Here is a 20,770-nt window from a genome sequence, read left to right on the forward strand (position 1 = left end):
CCTGGGGCTGAAGCCATGTTGTTAGGGGCATATTGAGACTCCTGAGACTGAGGGCATGTTGTGGGCATATAGAGACACTGTTCTGAGGCTGAGGCCATGTTGTTAGGGGCATATTGAGACTGTCCTGAGGCTGAGGGTATGTTGTTGGGGGCATATTGAGATTGTCCTGAGGTTGAGGGCATGTTAGGGGCATACTGAGACTGTCCTGGGGCTGAGGCCACACTGCCATGAGCCTATTGAAGATATTGTCCTGGGTTTGTGTGAATGTTGTTAGAAGGCTCTGCAAGGCACATATATCTCGGTCCTGAACTTGGGTATGTGAAAGCCTCTGTGCAGTGATAGTTTTGGCGATATTCTTCCTGGGGTTAGAAGCATGGTTCTGTAAAGCAGCTAACACCATCAGTCAGGGGAAGCTTCTGGATTCAACAAGTCAGTTGCTGAAACTCCTGGGTGATACTGGATTGACTCATGGGTGAGCTCCAGGGAAGTCAGGATTCATGTAACCATGAGAGGGGAGGGGTCAGGTCAACAAAGTGCATGGGAACATTGATATCACAGGAGTCACGCTGGAGAACAGGATTACACAAATGGATAATGATGTGTTCAAGGATAACAGGAGGCTAAATAGCAATAGAAAGAGAGATTAGGAGGCTTTGAGGCTGCAGGAGGATGGGAGTGACTTGTTGGTTATGGGGAGGTCAGAAACTGGTCTCCCAGATGAAATTCTGCAGCACCATTTTCGAGCTCACTTTACAATGAAGCAGTTTGATAAACAAGCTAGAGAAATATATTGGTCAAGGATGGATCTTAGGGCATGTGGGGAATTCAGCACAGCAGATCTTAATGATATAACTATCTTGCTCAAACCAGGGAGAGCATAGGTTAATTGAGTGCTAGACTCGAGAGTCTAATGCATAATGAATGAACTGGGTTCCTTTCCTAATGGGACCTGTTCAGATGACAATGAATGTCATGAAAAAAATTCATTATGTTTATTTGCTGCAGTGCATTTGTGCATTTGAGGCTTATCGGAATGGTTGTGGATTCAAAAATCAGTGACTGTATCTACTGAGCAGGGGCCCTTCAAGCCTCTGTGTTCCCAGTGCACTGGTCATGGCATTCAAGGTATTATGCTTGCCATCAGGACATTTGTAAATGAATTGGGTATCCAGAGTTACTGCCAAGGCTACTGGAGGACAACACATCACTGGCTAGCTTCTATGACTTGAATCTTTTGACATGAAGACACTCATTGTGAATGTGCAATCATATCTGAGGTTCAGCCACTTGTTACCTTTTCTGAAAGGGGCAACCTTGGTATATGATGTGCAGACTGAGGGAAAGTCAAGGACTAGAGAAAGCATTTCTGGTTTGTACATGAAGGGAGACCCACAGGAAGTAATGTTGCTTGCTCAACTATAACCAATTGCTGATAAAAAGGGTGAAGAATGCAGGCAATGTGCCTTCCTAATAGTGTTGATTGAATTGAGAAGAAACAAGACTCATTGCCAATTGCTACAGCTCAGGGAAGACTGTTGCTCTGTGGATAAGATTCAGTCGGGCCTTAGGAAGACACTGATGCTGACGAGGAGGCAAATCCACAAAAACATTTCATGCAACAACGGTTGTACAGAAGACAGAGCTCATACGTGGAGATGAATGAAAGACAGCGGCACAGGAGCCTTCAGCTGTAGGGATGGAGTAGCTCATATTTTCCATGTTCTCCATGAGGAACAGACGCAACAGGGAGCTGAGGCTGAAGCACTTGCTCTAATTCTTGCTTCACTTTTTCTGGCTGATGTCTAGGATCAAAAGGAGAGAAAGTGAATGATTGACAAGGCAGGCTCCAATACTATAGTTCACTCACACTCATTGTCCATGTGTGGCTTTCTCTAGGCCTTGACTTTCCCTCAGTCTGCACATCGTGTATGTATATATATATATATATATATATATATATATATTCAATAGATGCTCACTGACTTGTTGGGGAAGGCTGATCTTGCCTTCTGTGTAGAACAGGTCCCGATCCTTTCCAGTGAACTCTACTGCATGCTCATCATGAGAGGATAGTAACCTGAGCTCTAGGAGAGCCCTCTGACCTTGGCTCTCTCATGTTGATTGTGGGTGAGCTTGTCCTGCATAAAGACAGATGGATTGACTGTGAGAATAGTACGAAGTCTCACAATACCAGGTTAAAGTCCAACAGGTTTATTTGGCAGCACACGCTTTGGAAGCATTGCTCCTTCTTCAGGTGAGTGAAGAGTCGTATTCACAAACAGGGCATATTCAGACACAGACACAATTTACAAGATAATGGTTGGAATGCAAGTCCTTACAGGTACAGACAATGCAAGTGGAGAGAGGGTTAAGCACAGGTTAAAGAAGTGTGAATTGTCTCAAGCCAGAACAGTAATGAGATTTTGCAAGCCCAGGCTTGCATGGGGGTTACAGTTAGTGTGACATGAACCCAAGATCCTGGTTGAGGCCATCCTCACGTGTGCAGAACTTGGCTATCAGTTTCTGCTGAGCGATTCTGCATTGTCATGTGTCATGAAGGCTGCCTTGGAGAACACTTACCCGAAGATCAGAGGCTGAATGCCCTTGACTGCTGAAGCGTTCCCTAACAGGAAGAGAACACTCCTGTCTGGTAATTGTTGATCGGTGATCATTCATCCATTGTCGTAGCAACTGCATGGTCTCACCAATGTACCATACCTTAGGACATCCATTCTTGCAGCGTATCAGATAGACAGAGTCGCAAGAGTGTATACCCGGTGTCCATGTATGCCCTGTTTGTGAACACAACTGTTCATTCATCTGAAGAAGGAGCAACGCTCTGAAACCTTGTGTTACCAAATAAACCTGTTGGACTTTAACCTAGTGTTGTGAGACTTCTTACTGTGCTTACCCCAGTCCAACGTCGGCATCTCCATATCAGAACTTTGGATGACAGAGAAGTTTAGAAGAATGTACATCTGATGTGTTGTCTAACCCTCTCCAGTAAGTGATTAAGATGGTGTTTGTGCTACAGCTTACATGACATAGTCAGCTGAAAATGTCCCATCTACTGGTAATATGTGATAGCTCCATGGAGTCTAATCCTTAACCTGCCTAATACCCTTATGAGCGTGTGAGCATTGAATGAGTAGAAGTTTCTATTACCCAGCAAAGCATCAGATCATTCATTCATTTCCTGCTTTGAAGAATGGTTCCTTTTTTGAGTGGAATGGGTGCTGACCTTTCTAGTGACCTCCAAGGCTGGCATGGTCAAGTGAGAGGACCATCCTTCAGAAAGAAGATTTGATGTCTCTTCTGGAAGGCCTGGAGTAGAAACCCTCGGTGGGGGGTGGGGGGGGTGCTCACTGAACCATGAAACCAAGGGTTTACACGTTTGATCACCGTTGGTAGAATTTTTTAGCCCACACCTGGCCAGCTGTAAGTGAATGTCTGTACAGGTGCAATTTAAATATGGCACCATGATCTTCAACTCTGAGAAGCAGGCAAATCATTGCCCATCCTGCCATGAGATTCGATCATTGTTTCATCAATGTATAATTAATGAACTGAAAAGTGGAAAATCGGACGTGAAAAGCTATCCCACTAACCAGTGGGGATCACATTAACTTTTCCACCATGGTCTCCAAATGTAAAATTTTGGCATGAAATCAGTTTGAGTAAGATAGGAAATAGCAAAGGAGAAAAGTCACTGATGGGAGCTATTTATTGGCCTCTTTATTGGTCACAGAGTATATATCAAAAACTAATGGTGGGGTTGGAAGAAAGGCACTGCAATAATTAACATCAGTTTAATGTTCACATGGAGTAAACAAATCAAATTGGCAAAGGTAGCAGAGCATAAGTTCAAAGATTGTATTCAGGATGGTTTCCTAGAACAGTGCATTTTGAAACCTCTGAGGGACAAGACTACTTTGGATCCTGTAATGTGTAATGAGGCTGGATTAATGAAAGATCTCAAAGAATTGTTCAAGTAAGAATGATCATAACATGATGGAATTTCATATTTGGTTTGAGAGCAAGAACTTTGTGTTCATAAAGAATGTCTTAAACTTAAAGACCATTACGGGGGTATAAATACAGAATTAGTTAAAGTGTACTGGCAAAGTAGATTAAAAGATAAGATGGTAGATAAACCAGCGGCAGATATTTAAAGAGCTATTTCATAACTCCCAACAAAGACACAGGGGGCAATTCTCCTGGCCCATTGCTCTGCTCGAAGTATGCAGCGGGCTGGGAGATAGCAGCAGCAGCCTATAACAGGATGCAGGACCGGCTTCCACCCAATCATGATTCTCCCAGCCACTTTTTTTAACTTAAACAGCCTCACACAGGAAATCAGCGTAAGACTGATTACATAGAACATAGAAAAACTTCAGCACAAACAGGCCCTTCGGCCCACAAGTTGTGCTGAACATATCCCTACCTATTAGGCTTACCTATAACCCTCTATCTTACTAAGTCCCGTGTACTCATCCAAAAGTCTCTTAAAAGACCCTATTGAATCCTCCTCCACCACTACTGCTGGCAGCCGATTCCACGTACCCACTCTCCTCTGGGTGAAAAACTTACCCCTGACATCTCCTCTGTACCTACTCTCCAGCACCCTAAACCTGTGTCCTCTTGTGGCAGCCATTTCAGCCCTAGGAAAAAGTCTCTGAGAATCCACTCGATCAACACCTCTCAACATCTTATACACCTCTATCAGGTCATCTCTCATCCTTCATCTCTCTAAGAAGAAAAGACCGAGCTTTCTCAACCTATCCTCATAAGGCATGCTCCCCAATCCAGGCAACATCCTTGTAAATCTCCTCTGCATCTTTTCAATGGCTTCCATATCCTTCCTGTAATGAGGCAACCATCTGAGCACAGTACTCCAAGTGGGGTCTGACCAGGGTCTTATAAAGCTGCAGCATTATCTCCCAACTCCTAAACTCAATTTCTCGATTGATGAAGGCCAGTACACCATACGTCTTCTTAACCACATCCTCTTTCTGCGAAGCTGATTTGAGAGTCCTATGAACCCGGACTCCAAAATCCTTCTGATCGTCCACACTGCTAAGAGTCTTACCCTTAATATTACATTCTGTAATCCCATTTGATCTGCCAAAATGAACCACCACACAGTTAACCAGGCTGAAGGCCATCTGCCACTTCACCCAGTCTTGCATCCTATCTATGTCTCGTTGCAACTTCTGGCATCCCACCAAACTATCCACAACACCTCCAACCTTTGTGTCATCAGCAAACTTATCAACCCATCCCTCCACTTCCTCATCCAGGTCATTTATAAAAATCACAAAGAGCAAGGGTCCCAAAACAGATCCCTGAGGCACTCCACTGGTGACTGATCTCCATGCAGAAGAAGACCCATCTACAACCACTCTTTGCCTTCTGTGGGCAAGCCAGCTCTAGATCCACAAAGCAATGTCCCCTTGGATCCCATGCCCCCTCACTTTCTCAATAAGCCTTGCATGGGGGACCTTATCAAATGCCTTGCTGGTCCATATAAACAAAGAACAATACAGCACGGGAAACAGGCCCCTCGGCCCAACGAGCCCGTGCTACTATTTTAACATTGTGAGTGCCCTCCTCTACTTATGCCCTTTGTCTACGCCTATTGGAGAAGATTGAGGGAAGACTAATTTAGGGACAATTTGTTACACCAATCAGCCTACGAGCACGTTTTTGGGGTGTGGGAGGAAACCGGAGCACCCGGAGAAAACCCACGCAATCACGGGGAGAATGTACAAACTCCCACAGACACTGGCCCAAATCCACGTATTTGCACAGCAAACAGTGACCACACCTACTACTCTTCCTTCATCAATATGTTTAGTCACATCTTCAAAAAAACACAACCAGGCTCGTAAGGCACGATCTGGCTTTGACAAAGCTGTGCTGACTATTTTTGATCATACTATACCTCTCCAAATGTTCACAAAACCTGTCTCTCAGGATCTTCTCCATCAACTTACCAACCACTGAGGTTAGACTCACCAGTCGATAATTTCCTGGGCTATCTCTACTCCCTTTCTTGAATACAGGAACCACATCTGCAATCCTCCAATCCTCCAGAACCTCTCCCATTTCCATTGATGACGCAAAGATCATTGCCAGAGGCTCTACAATCTCTTCCCTCGCCTCCCACAGTAAACTGGGGTACATCCCATCCAGTCCCAGTGACTTATCTAACTTAACGCTTTTCAAAAGCTCCAACCCATCCTCTTTCTTAGTGTCAACATACTCAAGCTTTTCAGTCTGCCGCAAGCCTGCACTACAACCACCAAGATGATTTTCTACTGTGAATACTGAAGTAAAATATTCATTGAGCACCTCTGTTATTTCTACCAGTTCTATACAAACTTTCCCACTGTCACATTTGATACGTCCTATTCCTTCACATCTCATCCTTTTTCTCTTCACATACTTGTAGAATGTCTTGGGGTTTTCCTTAATCTTACCTGCCAAGGCCTTCTTATGACCCCTTCTGGCTCTCCTAATTTCCTTCTTAAGTTCCTTCCTACAAGTCATATACTCCTCTCCTCTAGATCCCTAACATTACCTAGCTCCCTGAACCTTCTGCACGCTTTTCTTTTTGACTAGATTCATTACAACTTTTTTGCACCACGGTTCCTGAAATCTACCAAAATCTACCAAAACGACGTTGTCGTGCAGAACTCCAGACAAACATTCCTTGAAAATCTGCCGCATTATTTCTGTACATTTCCCTGATTTAATTACGGTAGTGAGCCCAGGATGGTATCCTCGGAGCTCACTAAAGTCTCCCGTCCCACCGGGAGAGATTCACACCAATAGGGATTTAAACTGGTCCCGATCAATGGGAACAAGATGTGACCACCCTGCTGGTGGGGATAGAGGCCACTGAGGCTCCCCCAGGACACCAGGGACAGGAAGGGTGTGCCTTGGGCAGTGCAAAGGGGATGGGGCTTGAGAGGCAGTGCCCACGGGGGGGACAGGTCTGATCAGTGATGTGGGGGGGGACCCATTTCGCACTCTGCATTAGGGAATGATGGAGTTGCACGATTGGGACTGGACGTGAAAAATGGGAGGTCAGGTTGATTATTAGGGGAGATCAGACTGAACCGGGATTTGGGGGGGGGGGGGTGAAATCACAGATCTGGCAATCAGGGCGGGTGGGGGGGTCATGGAAACAGCAATCGGGAAGGAGGGTGGTAGGCCAGCTATCAGGAGATTGGCTATGGGGCCAGGGCGCATTCGCTAATCTCACCACTAACAGATCGGCACATGCGCAATGGCCCGCTTAGGGTGCTGATGCTGGCCTCTCCAGCAAGAGGAGGCCTTGCACCGCACCCCCCACCACCGCCTCCCCCACCAAACCCCTCCCCACCTCCAGCAGCATAAATTGCGGTAGGGACGCCGTGATGCAGAGTTGTGAAATTCATTGCACTCAGCTGCCCAAAGAAGGTAGGAGAAACTCCTGTATTCCCATCCATTGGATATTTAGTTTTTTTGGGGGGAGACTCGCACCCATATTCTATTGAGGAAGAAAGACACTACCAGAAGGATGTACCAACAGTGACTAACTGAGGAAATTAAGGATGTTATCAAATTGAAAGCAAAAGTATACAATGTTGTGAAGATTAGTGGTAGGCCAGAGAATTGGGAACATTTTAGAAACCAGCAAATGATGACTAAAAAAAAATTAAGAGGTACAAACTGGAGTACGAGAGAAAACTAGATGATATATAAAGGCAGACAGTAAAAGCTTCCATGGTATTTTGGACAAAAGAGAGTAGCTAAAGAGCTCCCTCTAAAGGGTGAAACTGGCAAAATAATAATGGGCGACTTGAAACCCTCTTCACAATAGAATACACCAAGAAGGAACTTGGGGAACAATGGAAAATCAAAAGGCAAAAGGGAGGGAGAAAGTTGAAGTAATCATGATCAGTAGGGAAAAGATACTGGGAGTACGGGTGGGACTTAATACTTACAAGTCTCCTGGACCGATAGCCTGAATCCTAGGGTCTTAAAAAGGTGACTACTGAAATAGTGAATTCACATGTTATAATCTCTGAAAATGCTCTAGATTCTGAAAGCCATAAATGTAACAGCTCTGCTCAAGAAACTGAGAAAATGCTAGAATGCATTATTAAAGAGGTAGTAGCTGGACATTTAATAAATCATAATACAATCAGATAGGGTCAAATGAATTTGTGAAAGCAAAATCATAGAAAGAATCATAGAACCCCTACAGTGCAGAAAGAGGCCATTGAGCACATCGAGTCCCCACTGACTACAATCCCACCCAGGCCCTACCCCCGCCCCCCATATCCCTACATATTTTACCCACTAATCCCTCTAACCTACACATCTCAGAACACCAAGGGGTAATTTTAGCATGGCCAATCAATCTAACCTGCACATCTTTGGACTGGAGTACCCAGAAGAAACCCACACAGACATGAGGAGAATGTGCAAACTCCACACAGACAATGACCCAAGCCAGGAATCGAACCCAGGTCCCTGGAGCTGTGAAGCAGAAATGCCAACCACGGTGCTACCATGCTGCCCCAAATCATATTTAACTAATTTATTAGAGTTTTACGAGGATGTAACAAGCAGGGTGGGTAAAAGGGGAACCAGTAGATGTGTTTTTTTGGATTTCGAAGAGGCAGTTGATAAGATGCCACATGGAACATTACTATACATGTTATGAGCTGATTGTGTTGGGAGTCATACATTAGCACTAATAGAGCACTGGCTATCCAATAAGAAACAAAGGTTCAAGGTAAATGCATAATTTACAGGATGGCAAATGGTAACTTAACGGGAGGCAGTGTCAAATCATCACTGGATTCCAGAGACCCAGGACAAGATCTGGGGACCTGGGCTCAAATCCTGCCATGGCAACTGGTAAAATCTGAATTCAATTGAAGCCTGGAAGTCAAATGATGACCATGAAATAAATCAGGAGATAGAAAAGGCATATAAAAAAGGCAATGTTACAATGATCATGGGAGACTTCAATATGCATGTGCACTGGGAAAATCAGTTAGGTAGTGGATCCCAAAAAAGGGAATTTGTAGAATTTCTAAGAGGTGGTTTTTTGGAGCAGCTTGTGACAGAGCCTATTAGGGAATAGGCAATTCTGGATTTGGTGATGTGCAATGAGACAGGCGTGATTAGAGAACTTAAGGTGAAGGAACCCTCAGGGAGCAGTGACCGTGATATGATAGAATTTACTCTGCAGTGTGAGAGGCAGAAGCTGGAATCAGATATAATGGTATTACAATTAAATAAAGGTAACTACAAAGATATGACGGAGGAGCTGGCCAGCGTTGATTGGAAAGGGAGCTTAACAGGGAAGACAGTGGAGCAGCAATGGCAGGGGTTTTTGGGGTTATTCAGGAGGCACAACAGAAATTCATCTCAAGGAGGAGGAAACATGCTAAGGGGAGGATGAGGCATCCATGGCTGACGAGGGAAGTCAAGGACAGCGTAAAAGCAAAATGAAAAGCATACAAAGTGGTGAGGATTAGAAGCCAGAGGATTGGGAAGCCTATAAAAATGAGCAGAGGATGACTCAAAAAGTAATAAGGGGGGAGAGGATGAAATATGAGTGTAAGCTAGCTAGTAATATGAAAGAAGTTAGGAAGAGTTTTTCAATAACATAAAAGGTAAGAGAGAAGGAAAAATAGCCATTGGACCATTGGAAAATGAGGCTGGAAACATAACAATAGGAAAAAACAAATGGCAGGGGAACTGGATAGTTACTTTGCATCAGTCTTCATGGTGGAAGACACCAGTAGGATGCCAGAGCTCCAGGAGAATCAGAAGGCACACGTGAGTGTACGGCCATCACTAAGAAAGTTCTGGGGAAACTGAAAGGTCTGAAAGTGGACAAATCACCTGGACTATACCCCAGGGTTCTAAAAGAGATAACTGAAGAAATTGTGGTGGTATTGGTGGTGATCTTTCAGGAATCACTGGAGGCAGGGAAAGTGTCAGAGTACTGGAAAATGGCTAATGGAACACCACTGTTTAAGAAGGGAGGAGGCAGAAGACGGGAAATTAGAGGCCAGTTAGCCTGACTTCAATCATTGGCAAGATTTTAGAGTCCATTATTAAAGATGAGATCACAGAGTACTTGGAAGTGCATGATACAGTAGGACTGAGTCAACAAGGCTTCATCAAGGGGAAGTCATGTCTGACAAATCTGTTAGAGTTTTTTGAGGCGGTAACAAGGAAGTTAGAAAATGGAGAACTATTGGACGTGATTTATTTAGATTTCCAGGAGCCCTTTGACAAAGTGCCGCATAGGATACTGCTAAATAAGTTAAGAGCCCGTGATGTTAAGGGTAAGATCCTGGCATGGATAGAGGATTGGCTGACTGGCAGAATGCAGAGAGTGGGGATTAAGGGTTCTTTTTCAGGATGGCAGCCGGTGACAAGTGGTGTGCCTCAGGGGTCAGTGCTGGGACCACAACTTTTCACAATATGCATTAACGATTTGGAAGAAGGAACTGAAGGTACTGTCAATAAGTTTGCAGCTGATACAAAGATATGTAGAAGGACAGGTAGTATTGAGGAAGCAGGGGGCTGCAGAAGGACTTGAACAGGCTAGGAGAGCGGGTAGATGGAATACAATGCGGCAAAGTGTGAGGTTATGCACTTTGGAAGGAGGAATGGGGGCATAGACTATTTTCTACAAGGGGAAATGTTTAGGAAATCAGAAGCTCAAAGGAATTTAATGTTACTTTCAAGTAACAGAAACAGCTGCAGGAACTGTATATTTCCTTAATGTCAACTTCTTGATCTAACCTCTGTATTCCACCTGCCTGTACTATATCATTAGGATCTTCATCTACTACTGGTCTCTGATGGCTCAGTCTTTCTTCTTTTACATGGCTTTTAGGGAAAGGAGTGGCATAGTGGTATTGTCTACTAATCCAGAGGCCCAGGGTAATGATCTGGGGTTCAAATCTTACCATGCCAGATAGCAACATTTACATTTAGTAAAGATTTGAAATTAAAAATATGTAAGTCTAATGCAGACCATGAAACCATTGTCAATTGTTGTAAAAACCCATTTGTTATCTATCTGGTCTGACCTACATGACTTCAGATCTATAGCAATATGGTGATTCTTAAATGACTTCGGGAATGGGCAATAAATGCTGGCCTAGCCAACAATGCCCAGATCCCATGGGTGAATAAAAAGAAACATAAGTTTTTGTTTGCAATTCTCAGTCTTTGTCTTAGTTTTATTAGCAACTGGGCTGACCAGTTTCCTTTCTCAGTTTCCCTTTGCAGAAAAGGTCTGTCTCAAAGAATGCAAGCTTTATGGTAGTACAATGGTTAACACTGCTGCCTCACAGTGCCAGGGACCTGGGTTCAATTCCTGGCTTGGGTCACTGTCTGTGTGGAGTTTGCATGTTCTCTCCATGTCTGCATGGGTTTCCTCCAGGTGCTCCGATTTCCTCCCACAGTCCAAAGATGTGCAGGTTAGATGAATTGATGATTAGGGGATTTTCACAGTACCTTCTTCGCAGTGTGAACATAAGCCTACTTGTGACTAATAAATTAACTTCACTTTACCCGCAGATTTCATCACAAATGCAGGAGCACAGTTTGAAAATAAGGGTTCTTCCATTTAAGGAAATGAATTATTTTTCCCAACAAGCAGGTTATTGGCTATACTCAAGGCTGAGTTAGACAGATTTTTGATTTACAAGTGAGTTGGGGGTCAGGTGGAGATGGGGTGGTGACTGCAGGGGTGCAGTCAAGAAAATGGAGTTAAGGGCACAATCAGATCAGCCACAATTTTATTGAATGGTAGAGCAGACTTGAGGGACAAAATGGCCTATCTTACTCCTATTTCTTATGATTTTATGGTTTTGTCAATGTTGCACAGGAAGAGGTGGAAAGAGGACAGATGTCTTGTATGTTTTTTAAAAAATTTGTTTATCAATTTCACAAGTAGACTTACATTAACATTACAATGAAGTTACTTGAAAATCTCCTTGTTGCCACACTCTGGTGCTTGTTTGGGTACACTGAGGGAGAATTTAGCGTGGCCAATGCACCTAACCAGCACATTTTTTGGACTGTGGAGGAAACTGAAACACCCAAAGAAAGCCCACGCAGACACAGGGAGAACGTGCAGATTCCACACAGACAATAACCCAAGCTGTGAATCGAACCCAGGTTTCTGGAATTGTGAGGCAATAGTGCTAACTGTGCCATTAAGAACCCTCCAGACATGCACTGAGATGGCAGTGGGAACAGATAGCCACGGAGGCCAATTCCAGGAGTCAAGCCACAAGAACCTGGATGCAGTTTTGCAAGAAGCTCACTGACCTCACGCTTTCTTCAAATGCCAAATCCAACCAACTGTACTACTAATCTTTCACAATATTCAATTCACCACAAGCACATCACTCACTGAACAACAATCCCCATTGATCAGGATTTATGCCTGACATTCATATGCTCCACTGCATAGTACTAACTAACATATCTCTCTTGCAGGGCAAAGTGACCCAAACCGAAGGCAGCATGAGTTAATCAGAGGAGTAATCTTCATGACCTAACTCTTGGAGGTCATAACTGAGGCCATGGCCAATGACAGGGCTGAAAACATCTAGCCAGTCTCATTCTCCATGCCCCAACATCCCAAAGTTTTTCCTAGTTTACAAGTTGTAAATGGTTTAAGCATGCACCTCGTGTTTCATCCCTGGGAATCAAACTCCACACCCCCTCCTCCCACTCCCCCGCCAGCCCCACTCTGCTGGTCCCCCTCCTCCAACCACTACTATATAGGACTCATGGGCATTTCAATCTGGCAGCCAACAGAAGATGGGTATGCACATTGGGATGCTTGTAAGAATGCTGATGTCAATATCAAAAAGCATGGAGGAATCCAGCACCAATTTGGGGGCAGATCTTAGTGTCCCTTCTCTCAAGCATGGAAGTCGTGGCCAACTCCACGCCAAGAAGATACAATATGCAACAGACCTTCTTATACAGAACTGCTCACAGTTATCCACTAAAATGATCTGCAGTTTCCTCCACTGAAAATCAACAGCCTCCCATCAGGCATGCTAGGGGTGCTAGGTGTAGGAGCACTGTAAGTATAAGTGGGGTATAAGTGAATGCACAAGGATTATTATTGACTTTGGAATGCAACATAGCATTATTTCATTTATAAGTTTTGTTTGTAAAGTTTATTCTCTGATGACTCTGGGAACATCCATAGCATTATTTCAGCACACCAATACTCCACTCTTATCATATTTTTGAGGTAGTATGACTTCCATTTTATGCATGCTATGCACATGTGTGTGGATTACACATAGGAGTTATCTCCGTGGTCAGCAGATGACTCCCTCTTCCAGCAGCTTGTCTATATGCCCTTTGTTCCCTCTGCAAGTTATGCTATAGTCCCAGAGGGATGCCTACTATTACACCAATCTCTAGAAAAAAACTGGCCTGAGCAGAGGCCTGAAGTCAGCAAACGTTCCTTCAACATCTACCTTATCACTGCCTGCAGAATTTTGCAACTTGAAATAACTATTCATAGAATCATATAGCAACAGCCAGAATAACTCAGTCAAAACTAGCATGTGAGAAGTTGGTGATCCCTTTAATTAGTGGAGGAATAGGGCCATCTGATTGCTGAAAGCATATTCAACTGGGCAAGGTTAAAAGAGGGCATTAGCCTGAAAGGTTAAATTTCAAAATAGGACAGATGGTGTCCAATCAACATTGCACACATGGGATGGAATTTTCCCATCCTGCCTGCCATGGGAATCATAGTGGGTAGGGCGAGGGAGGTGGGTCAGCTATGCAAAGGTTTGTTGATCTCCGGTGGGATTTTCTGGTTTTGGGGCAAGCATAGCTTGCTCCGCATATTTCCAGTGGCTGTTCACTGTGCAGGTTCACTGTGTGGCAAGGTTCACCACAAAAATGGGACTCAGCATGTGCCAATTTGAAGCTTTAGAAACACTTACGGTGCTCAGAAATGAGTGAATCAACCCCAGATTTTTGCCAGAAACTTGCTTAAGAAACTCTGGGTATGAAAAGAGATTTGAAATACTGACACTATTTCTCCAGGATCTGGAAAGGCCAAGAGAAGGTTTAGGCAAGGGTTTCGAAATGAAGGATTTTACTAATGATGTATCTGTCCAATTCAGATACTTCAACTGGCTTCATAATCAAAGTTATACCCAGGTTCCTTTACTTATGAAAAGAACAAAGTACAGACAAATGTGTAACACAACAAACCTTCTAAATATAGTTAACCCATAAATTACCCACTATATATACACGAAATGCCTAGGAATCGTCTATATTACTCATAAAAATTACTTGGTAAACAGTAGATCTGGTCAGTGAGTCCCTCTGGTTAGTCCCCACAAAGGTGATTGTCACTGGCCATTTCTTCCTTGCTTGCATCCTTCCGTCCTTCTCTGATCTAGTCCAGTCTCAGACGTCTCCCATCTTGAGATTCACTCCCAAGGTGTCCGGAATGCCTATTTTATCTCCTGTGGCCTTGAACTTTTCCCACCTGCCCTTGGCCTTCTGCCAATGGGGGCTCGGGAGGTGGGTCTCAGCACCCAATGGTCTAGTGATGACCTGTTGACAGGACACCTGATCCCACCCCGGATGCCTTGGATCTGACCCCCATCTAGACTGGGGACAATGGTCTGGTGCATGTCAAATAGGAGTGATGATCACTATAATAGCGATGATCACTTAATGAGTTATCGATAGGGCAGACCCAGCCATGCCCCAGCAGTCTGTCTGAGTTCAGTATATTCAAACTTTGGCCAGATCCGATTTTCTGAAGTTGACTAATTTAGAGTGCCCAATACTTTAATTTCAGATGTCCAACTTTACTTTGGGCTCAGCCGTACGCTAAAATGAATTGGGAAAGACTATGGGGTTATTTTAACATCTAGAAGTGGCTGTTCAATTGATTTGGATGAGAGGTTAAATTACTGAAAATCCAAAATAGGAACTCAAGCCATCCTTGAAAGAGGGCTGTGAGACCAGTTTACTCTCAGGCAGTGGGCTGTATGGTTATTTGAATATTATAATGAGGCTCAGTGCCTTCATTTTAACAGTGATTTTACTCTTTAGTCCTGGTGGCCACATTTCCCAGGTCTTTGGAAATAGCAGTGGTGAGAGGGGGCTGGATAAGTTCATGAAGTAACTGGGCAAAAGGGATACGTATTATCTTAAGTTGATCTGACTCTACACCTTAACAACGACTGTAACATTATATTCTGCACCCTCTCCTTTCCTTCTCTCCTTGTACTATGTGCAGTTCTGATCACCCTATTACAGAAAGGATATTATTAAACTAGAAAGACTGCAGAAAAGATTTACTAGGATGCTACCGGGACTTGACGGTTTGAATTATAAGGAGAGGCTGGATAGATTGGGACTTTTTTTCTCTGGAACATGGAAGACTGAGGGATGATCTTATAGAGGTCTATAAAATAATGAGGGGCACAGATCAGCTAAATAGGCAATATCTTTTCCCAAAGGTAGGAGAGTCTAAAACTAGAGGGCATAGGTTTAAGGTGAGAGAGGAGAGATACAGAAATGTGCAGAGGGGCAATTTTTTCACATAGAAGGTGATGAGTGTCTGGAACAAGCTGCCAGAGATAGTAGTAGAGGCGAGTACAATTTTGTCTTTTAAAAAGATTTAGACAGTTCTATCAGTTATCTGAGTAAGATGGGTATAGAGAGATATGGGCCAAATGTGAGCAATTGGGACTAGCTTAGGAGTTTAAAAACAAAAAGCAGCATGGACAAGTTTGACCAAAGGGTCTGTTTCCATGCTGTAAACCTCTATGACCCTATGACTCTATGACTATTCTATGAACAGTATATTTTATCTGTATAGTGCACAAGAAACAATACATTATCCCAATACATGTGACAATAATAAATCAAATCAAATCAAAAAGGTGAGCCCTGAGTACTTCCTCCAGGCCCAACAAGGCCCAGCATACTCAACCATAAACCCCCTGCCCTGAAGGACGTATTTTCTATAAATTTTTGTAATTCCTATTAGCACAAGGAATGGCAAGTTTCATGCTGTCCAATCAGCCAGAATAACATTAATCATTTCAATATTGCTATATCATATTATAGAAATTACAGCATACATTCTAATCATTCAATCAGGTCTGTTCCAATACACTGGATTTGAACTTCAGTGATAATTCCCCGACTATTTCTCTTTGTCTTTCACATTATTTCTTTTCAAATACTTATCCAGTTTCATTTACAGCGATTTTATAGTCTATGGCTCAATAACTGCTAGTGAGAAAGCAATCCATGTTTCAATAACATTCTTTATGTGAAAACCATTTTCCTAATTTTTCACCTTTTCTCCTATCAATATTTCTGGGTCTATTTTTCAAGGTTTTCTATCTCACTGTAAACATTAATTTTGTTGGTTGTTCTAGTGTAACTTAAAATTGATTGCATTTTGGATAAATTTTTAATTACTTTCTGCAATTTTTTTTACATCACATTTATCTACATTGAACTGTTACCTGCCCACTCTGCTAACCTATCATCTGTTACCTTGGCAAAACCATATGCCTAATCTTCCTGCTTCTCTTTACACAGAGAAAACAATATCCTTTCCTCAATCATCTGGCCATGCTGGAAACAATGAGGTTGATTTGCTACGGAGCCTGTCCTCTGTCATAATTTCCATTTCCAAATATGTTTGGAAAATTGTCATACATTTGCTTTTTCCTCTCAGATTTAATTCAGCATTGAAGGAGACATTTTTATTTGTCATATAATTCCCTTTTGAATAATGCCCTTATGACTAATATCTCCAGTTCTCGTCCCAATCCTTCTCAGGTTACACAGATAATCCTAATTCTTACTTTATAAACTATTAAATATGCATCTTTACTGTTCCCTTCCTTATGAGTCTTACTGACTTTTTTTCATCTCCAAGTGGTTTCCAGAAATCAAGTAGGAAGAATCAATTCAAAACCAAACCATTAAGTTCCATGAGTGTCAATCATCAACGGTGCTGAGAAACACATAATTCAGGTGCAGTTATTGGATTACACTTTCCAACAAAGAACAGATTTAGTTTCAAAATTCCATCTTCTGGCTTATCATCTTGGAGCCATCTCAATTCTAAAGCATGTCTTCCTCTTACAGAGGAGATAATCACTAATAAGAAGTGTAATTCTGCCAAGTGAGAACTGTCCCGTTAACTTTCCAACCTCTAGTAATTGACTCTGAAGCCAATTTTAATTGTTTTCACTAAAAAGAGGGAACCTAGTTGCGGTGTTGAGTCAATTATCAACAGTTTAAGTTCTCCCTCTGGGCATTACCTAAACAAGCACTCCTTCCCCAGGATGTTTTTACCCCGGGCTTGAATTCTTTAAGTCCCATAGGAACAAAACTGTTATCCACTTCCACTAGTGAGATGGCTTGAGGCTTCTTCTGCCACTGGCAACTTGCCAGCTACATGTGAATGATGCCCAGGCATCAAAATATGTGCCTAAAATTTATATCGGCCCCTTTGTAGCCACAGTAATTCAGAAGAATCTTGAGTTTCTATGAGGCAGGTTACTGCCACTACATGCTCCTCCTTTAGCCGACACGAAACTCTCCATAAATTGAAGACCTACGCTTGGTGTACAGTAACACAGGTCATCTGATGATTCCTGATCTTCAGGCATATCACAGGGAAAACTTTCAAGCCACCAGTCTGAAGTGCCCTAATTCCTGTTCCAAATCCTAGAGGCTATTTGCCGAATATGGATTGATAGTCGTGCTACATTTGGTGCTGTTGTGTTGTCCTTCTCTGTTGGAGACAAAGATGAAGTATTGTATCAGGACTTTGTCATAATATTAAAAGGTTGGCTGTGTCGGGAGAAGTTGCCCCAGAACTTGGATCATTGTTCTCTTCAAACTGGCATTTCACAATCTTCTGGGCTGCACATACAACAAGATCAGACTCTGACATGCTATTTCCACCTGCAGGTGTGCTTGTCATTACAGGAATTCCAATAGATGTCCCATTTCTTCTGGTGATGTTCAAATGAATGGAGAATGGATGCAAAATGTGTCAACTCCCAATTCCAAGATGCAGATGGATCCCATCCCAAATTTATCAGCAGCCTACCAATATAGGGTTGTTTCATATCACCAAGGTCCAGGAATTTCAGGATTTAGATATTTTCAAACTAGTTGGTAAACCAAACTGAAAGATATTAACTTGACCAATCCAACTGATCCATACTGCAATGACATGGATGGCACAATGGCACAGTGGTTAGTGCTGCTGCCTCACAGCATCAGGTACCCCGGTTCAATTCTGGCCTCAGGTCACTATCTGTGTGGAGTCTGCACATTCTCCCCGTGTCTGCATGGGTTTCCTCTAGATGCGCCAGTTTCCTCCCACAGTTCAAAGATGTGCAGGTTAGGCTGATTGACCATGTGAAATTAACCCTAGTGTCAGGGGGATTAGCAGGATAAATATGAGGGGTTACAGGAATAGGGCTTGTGTGGAATTGTGGTCGGGGCTGACTCAATGGGCCGAATGACCTCCTTCTGCACTGTATGACTGCCATGGTCGTCAACAGAAATAGTCTTCTTCTGAGATGGAGTAGGTTGTTTCATGCTGTAACTTCGGGGCAGTTGCTTCCAAAACAGTCTGTGTGGTTTATGATACACCAATGAGAGTAGGCGTATTGATTTTCTTATCATTTGGGATTTTGTACCAATTCAGTGGAATACCCATTCTTTTAATTTGGAGATCAGAAGTAAGATTGCCGCTTGCATGACCTTGTAACATAGAATATGGTACATTCATTTCTGTTTACAAAAATTATGAACTTATTCAATTGGCTGGAGTCATTCCTATCACAAAGGTTGTGGTTGTTGGAGGTCAATCATCTCAGTCCCAGGACATTGCCCTAGGAGTTCCTCAGGTTAGTGTCCTATTCCCAACCATTTTCAGCTACTTCATCAATGATGTTTCCATCATAAGGTCAGAAGTGGGGATGTTTGCTCATGATTGCACAATGTTTAGCACCACTTGTGACTCCTCAGTTACTGAAGAAATATTCAGTGTCCATATGCAGTAAGTGCTGACAACATTCAGACTTGGACTGATAAGTGGCTACAAAAAAGTCATGCCACGTAAGTGGCAGGCGATGATTATCTCCAAGAAGAATCTTGCCATGTTTCTCTTGACATTCAATGGCATTACTGTTGCTGAATCTCCTCCTGTTTATTTATTATTTATTAGTGTCACAAGTAGGCTTAAAATAAAACTGTGAAAATCCCCTAGTTGCCACACTCTGGTGCCTGTTCAGGTACACTGAGGTGGGAATTTAGCATGGCCAATGCAGCTAACCAGCACATCTTTTGAACTGTAGGAGAAAACTGGAGCATCCAGAGGAAACAGACACGGAGAGAACATGCAGATTCTGCACAGACAGCTGGGAATCAAACCCAGGTCCCTGGTGCTGTGAGCTTTGGGGTTAATATTGACCAGAAACTGAACTAAACCTACCATGATGACACGAAGATGAGTGGAAAAGCAAATTGAGTGGAAAAGCAAATTGCGTGGAGGGTGTGGAAAGTCTGCAGAGAGATCTGGATAGGCTGAGCGAGTGGGCGAGGACCTGGCAGATGGAATATAATGTTAGCAAGTGTGAGGTTATCCACTTTGGCAGAAATAACAGTAGGAGGGATTACTATTTAAAAAGCGAAAAGCTGCAGCATGCTATGGTGCAGAGGGACCTGGGGGTCCTTGTGCATGAGTCGCAAAACCCCAGTCTGCAGGTGCAGCAGGTGATCAAGAAGGCGAATGGAATGTTGACCTTTATAGCAAGGGGGTTAGAATATAAAAGTAGGGAGGTCTTGTTGCAACTGTACAGGGTCCTGGTGAGGCCGCAGCTGGAGTACTATGTGCAGTTTTGGTCGCCACACTTGCAGAAGGATATATTGGCCTTGGAGGGAGTGCAGAGGAGGTTCACTAGGCTGATACTGGAGATGAGGGGGTTGGACTATGAAGAAAGACTAAATAGACTAGGTCTGTACTCGTTGGAGTTTAGAAGGATGAGGGGGGATCTTTTAGAGACGTATAAGATAATGAAGGGGATGGATAGGGTAGAGGTAGAGAGATCCTTCCTGCTTAGAAAGGCTAGCAGAACTAGAGGACACAGCCTCAAGATGGCGGGGCTTGTGGGGGGGGGGGGGGGGGGCGGGGGGGCAGGGGGTGCAGTTTAGATCAGAGTGGAACATCTTCAGTCAAAGGGTGGTGAATCTCTGGAATTTTCTGCCCGTTGAAGTGGTGGAGGCTACTTTGCTAAATATATTTAAGTCACGGGTAGATAGGTTTTTGACAGACAGGGGAATTAAGGGTTATGAGGAGAAAGCGGGAAAGTGGAACTGATCCACTTCAGATCAGCCATGATCTTATTGAATGGCAGGGCAGGCTCGAAGGGCTAGATGGCCTACTCCTGCTCCTATTTCTTATGTTCTTATATAATTACTGTGGCTACAAGATCAAGTTGGGAATTCTATGTCAAGTAGCTCACCTCCTGAATCCCCTAAGTCTGTCTACAATCTACAGGGCACAAGTCAGGAGTGTGATGGAATACTCTCCACTTCAATTAGAGGGTGCGGGGAATCTAAAATGCAATGCCGAGGAAGATAGTCGAGGCCAGAAACCTTACTACCTTTAAAAAAATATTTGGATGAG

Source organism: Carcharhinus amblyrhynchos, chromosome 11 (genome assembly GCF_965287045.1).
Source record: "Carcharhinus amblyrhynchos chromosome 11, sCarAmb.v2.hapA, whole genome shotgun sequence".
Lineage (NCBI taxonomy): Eukaryota > Metazoa > Chordata > Chondrichthyes > Carcharhiniformes > Carcharhinidae > Carcharhinus > Carcharhinus amblyrhynchos.